A 6000-nucleotide genomic window follows, 5' to 3' on the forward strand; every position below is an offset into this window, starting at 1 on the left:
CACACATGCTAAAAAGATGAAGGCACGATTCGTTGATGAGGAATACACACCTTTAGTTGACTGACACACACACACAGAAACACACAGACACACAGACACAAAGCCCATTCCAGGTTAATACACACACACACACACACGCATCTCTTTCCCGGGTCATTAAGAAAATAAATACGGACCTTCTGTGTCAATAAAAATCCTAAACCGAAGGTTTATGTTCCATCTGCACAGAGCCACCTCTAGTCTCAGGGATGCTAACTGCTCAGGCTTCCCTGTCCCTCACAGCAATGAGACATTACATGTATTTCCTTGCTCCGCTAATAAGTAGGCCAGGACAGTGGAAGGGGCAAAAATATTTGTTTAAAGGCTGATAGTTCAACAGATAAGAGAAAATAGCAAATAAACCATTCACGGAGTAAATCACTCAAAAGTTACACGAACGTAGTGTGGAACCTGTTTCCACCATAAGGTCTTCCTCTGTCAAAATGAAATGCCAAGATCGGGAATAATTAGCCATGTTGTGTAAAGGCTGCTAAAAGTCATTGATATCTAACTGGACAGGTTTGAAGGATATCAACCTTGAGTTAAACTTCACTGTCAACCCAGGATATTATCACTAACCCATAGTCACAACAACAGGTCAACCCAGGATATTATCACTAAACATTGTCATAACAACAGGTCACCCCAGGATATTATCAGTAACCCATAGTCACAACAACAGGTCACCCCAGGATATTATCACTAACCCATAGTCACAACAACAGGTCACCCCAGGATATTATCACTAACCCATAGTCACAACAACAGGTCACCCCAGGATATTATCACTAACCCATAGTCACAACAACAGGTCTACCCAGGATATGACCAGTAACCCATAGTCACAACAACAGGTCACCCCAGGATATTATCACTAACCCATAGTCACAACAACAGGTCACCCCAGGATATGACCAGTAACCCATAGTCACAACAACAGGTCACCCCAGGATATGACCAGTAACCCATAGTCACAACAACAGGTCACCCCAGGATATGACCAGTAACCCATAGTCACAACAACAGGTCTACCCAGGATATGACCAGTAACCCATAGTCACAACAACAGGTCACCCCAGGATATGACCAGTAACCCATAGTCACAACAACAGGTCACCCCAGGATATGACCAGTAACCCATAGTCACAACAACAGGTCACCCCAGGATATTATCACTAACCCATAGTCACAACAACAGGTCACCCCAGGATATTATCACTAACCCATAGTCACAACAACAGGTCACCCCAGGATATTATCACTAACCCATAGTCACAACAACAGGTCAACCCAGGATATTATCAGTAACCCATAGTCACAACAACAGGTCACCCCAGGATATTAACACTAACCCATAGTCACAACAACAGGTCACCCCAGGATATTATCACTAACCCATAGTCACAACAACAGGTCACCCCAGGATATTATCACTAACCCATAGTCACAACAACAGGTCAACCCAGGATATTATCACTAAACATTGTCATAACAACAGGTCACCCCAGGATATTATCAGTAACCCATAGTCACAACAACAGGTCACCCCAGGATATTATCACTAACCCATAGTCACAACAACAGGTCACCCCAGGATATTATCACTAACCCATAGTCACAACAACAGGTCACCCCAGGATATTATCACTAACCCATAGTCACAACAACAGGTCTACCCAGGATATGACCAGTAACCCATAGTCACAACAACAGGTCACCCCAGGATATTATCACTAACCCATAGTCACAACAACAGGTCACCCCAGGATATTATCACTAACCCATAGTCACAACAACAGGTCTACCCAGGATATGACCAGTAACCCATAGTCACAACAACAGGTCACCCCAGGATATTATCACTAACCCATAGTCACAACAACAGGTCTACCCAGGATATGACCAGTAACCCATAGTCACAACAACAGGTCACCCCAGGATATTATCACTAACCCATAGTCACAACAACAGGTCAACCCAGGATATTATCAGTAACCCATAGTCACAACAACAGGTCACCCCAGGATATTATCACTAACCGATAGTCACAACAACAGGTCACCCCAGGATATGACCAGTAACCCATAGTCACAACAACAGGTCACCCCAGGATATTATCAGTAACCCATAGTCACAGCAACAGGTCACCCCAGGATATTATCACTAACCCATAGTCACAACAACAGGTCACCCCAGGATATTTTCAGTAACCCATAGTCACAACAACAGGTCACCCCAGGATATTATCACTAACCCATAGTCACAACAACAGGTCACCCCAGGATATTATCACTAATCCATAGTCACAACAACAGGTCACCCCAGGATATTATCAGTAACCCATAGTCACAACAACAGGTCACCCCAGGATATTATCAGTAACCCATAGTCACAACAACAGGTCACCCCAGGATATTATCAGTAACCCATAGTCACAACAACAGGTCACCCCAGGATATTATCAGTAACCTATAGTCACAACAACAGGTCACCCCAGGATATTATCAGTAACCCATAGTCACAACAACAGGTCAACCCAGGATATTATCAGTAACCCATAGTCACAACAACAGGTCACCCGAGGATATTATCAGTAACCCATAGTCACAACAACAGGTCACCTCCCACATTACAAGTATTTCTGTGGTTAGACCAAACCAACCAGCTCTAAACCCAGATATGCTCCACAACCTTTTATGGTTCACAACCATGACCGTTACAAGGGTTACTTGTGTGAAAGTCTTCTTAATGACTTTCCCTTATGGGCTTCCTAACATTCCCGCAACGTTCCGGCAACAACAGGGAAGAAGCAATGTCTTCCTCCATCATTCTCACATCGCTATTATATACATTGTAAACTGTCTCATTAATCATCTTACTGACAGAGATGTTTAGATTTTCTCATGGTCATTAGACTAATTTCCAGACAGGCATTTTGTGTCTCCGTGCGTGTTTGTGTGTGTGTGTGTGTGTGTGTGTGTGTGTGTAATATTGAGTGCATGTTGTGTGTGTGCCACTGACAGACATTTACTCAGCCTAGTCAGACATGCTACTCTGCAATTTTCAGGGTGAAAAATGACTTCTCTACACACAAACTGTGTCGTTACCTGAATACCACTGCATCCTCTGGGGAGAGAAGGGTCATTATTGGGAATAACTGATTACTTTCCCTTGAAAGGAGGGGGAATTAGTAGGCAGCTTTGTTTAAGGTAGATGGTTGACTGTGTTTTGAGAGCACACAGTGAACCTAACATGCAACAGTCTGCAGATACAACTATAACTTCTGAAGTAAATGAGAATCATTTCTCACTCTGCACAACATTTTCTGCATCACTTGTCTGTTAGGGCTGTGATTTGCCAAGGACCTCACAACATGATATTTAGGTATATTTAGGATTTAGGTGCTGAAATTATATGTAGTGTGATTCTATATGTGGTGTGATTCTACATGTATAGTGATTATATATGTAGTGTGATTCTACATGTGGTGTGATTCTATATGTATAGTGATTATATATGTAGTGTGATTCTATATGTATAGTGATTATATATGTATAGTGATTCTATATGTATAGTGATTCTATATGTATAGTGATTCTATATGTATAGTGATTCTATATGTAGTGTGATTCTATATGTATAGTGATTCTATATGTAGTGTGATTCTATATGTATAGTGATTCTATATGTATAGTGATTCTATATGTATAGTGATTCTATATGTAGTGTGATTCTATATGTATAGTGATTATATATGTAGTGTGATTCTATATGTATAGTGATTCTATATGTATAGTGATTCTATATGTATAGTGATTCTATATGTATAGTGATTCTATATGTATAGTGATTCTATATGTAGTGTGATTCTATATGTATAGTGATTCTATATGTAGTGTGATTCTATATGTAGTGTGATTCTATATGTATAGTGATTCTATATGTAATGTGATTCTATATGTATAGTGATTCTATATGTATAGTGATTCTATATGTATTGTGATTCTATATGTAGTGTGATTCTATATGTAGTGTGATTATATATGTATTGTGATTCTAAATGTATTGTGATTCTATATGTATTGTGATTCTATATGTAATGTGATTCTAAATGTATTGTGATTCTATATGTAATGTGATTCTATATGTAGTGTGATTCTATATGTAGTGTGATTATATATGTATTGTGATTCTATATGTAATGTGATTCTAAATGTAGTGTGATTCTATATGTAGTGTGATTATATATGTATTGTGATTCTAAATGTAGTGTGATTATATATGTAGTGTGATTATATATGTAGTGTGATTATATATGTAGTGTGATTCTAAATGTATTGCGATTCGATACTTTGATTTTAACATTTTGCCTTCAGAAAGTATTTATACCCCTTGACTTATTCCACATTTTAATGTGTAATAGCCTGAATTCCAAATTTATTAAATTGACACAATACCACATAATGAACCCCAAGTTTACATTTTGTTTTATTGAAAATAAAATTAAGAAATATCTAATTTACATAAGTATTCACACCCCTGAGTCAATACTTTGTAGAAGCACCTTTAGCATTGATTACAGCTGTGAATCTATCTTCGTAAGTCTCTAAAAGCTGTCTACTCCTGGATTGTGCAACATTAACTTTTCAAAATTCTTCAAGCTCTGTCAAATTGGTGGTTGATCATTGCTAGATAACCATGTTCAGGTCTTGCCATAGATTTTCAAGTAGATTTAAGTTAAAACTGTATCTCGACCACTCAGGAACATTTGGCCTTGTGTGTTAGGTTATTGTCCTGCTGAAAGGTGAATTCTTCTCCCAGACAGAACCAAGTTTTCTTCTAGGATTGTACCTGTGCTTAGCTGCATTCCGTTTACAAAAAGTGAATTGCTTTACTATAGTGCCTTGTTGCAAACAGGATGCATGTTTTGGAATATTTTTATTCTGTACAGGCTTCCTTGTTTTCACTCTGTCAATTAGCTTAGTATTGTGGAGTAACTACAATGTTATTGATCCATCCTCAGTTTTCTCCTATTAAACTCAAACTGTTTTAAAGTCACCCTTGGCCTCATGATGAAATCTCTGAGCAATTTCCTCCTCTCTGGCAACTGAGTTCAAATATCAATATAATATTGTGCAACAATAATATAACGATATGTAACTGTATCGATCCCCCATCGCTATAATCAACTCTCTCAGATCTTCACGAGTCCACATGGGCTATGGGATTGGGCAATAATCCATTACTGAATCAAATGAGTCACGTTCCTGACTGAATCATACCCAACCTACTGAGTCATCTTGTACAAAGCCCAGTGAATCACCAGTAAGACATCTGGGCAGAGAGTGCTGTACTGTTGCATTTGTTCCAGGGCTCTAAATTGAGTGGAGAAATTCACCACTTAGGAGCTAGGAATGCTATTGTAATGTCCTAATCAAGCATTCGTGCCCACAAAAACGCAGCTTTCATTGCCTCATTTTCTAGAGTAAACATTTTTACAGCATGCAAATGCCTCATCAATGTGTGTGTGTGAATGCGCGCATGCATCTGTGTGTGTGTGTGTGTTATAGAGTACACGTGTGTGTATCTGGTCATGTGTACAGCAGGAATGTCTGTATGTATCTGTGTTAGGGCAGTGCTATGTTTATAACCCAAAAACCTGCCACAGACTATGACCCAAGTGGAACCTCTGTGATTTATGGACTGAACTACGTAATCCCACATAATCCTAGAGCCCCTCCCCCCACTGCATGTGCACTCAGCCATGAAATTAGAAGCAGATACAACACGAGGGTTATGTGTAAACCCCACATGAGATAACACACAATCTGATACATACAACACACACACTCTCTCTCTCTCTCGTCTCTCTCCTGTCTCTCTCCTCTCTGTCTCCTCTGTCTGTTCTCTCTCTCTCTCTCTGTCCTCTCTCTCTGTCTCTCTGTCTCTCTCTCTCTCTCT

The sequence above is a fragment of the Oncorhynchus kisutch genome, unplaced genomic scaffold (genome assembly GCF_002021735.2).
Source record: "Oncorhynchus kisutch isolate 150728-3 unplaced genomic scaffold, Okis_V2 scaffold1388, whole genome shotgun sequence".
Classification (NCBI taxonomy): Eukaryota; Metazoa; Chordata; class Actinopteri; order Salmoniformes; family Salmonidae; genus Oncorhynchus; species Oncorhynchus kisutch.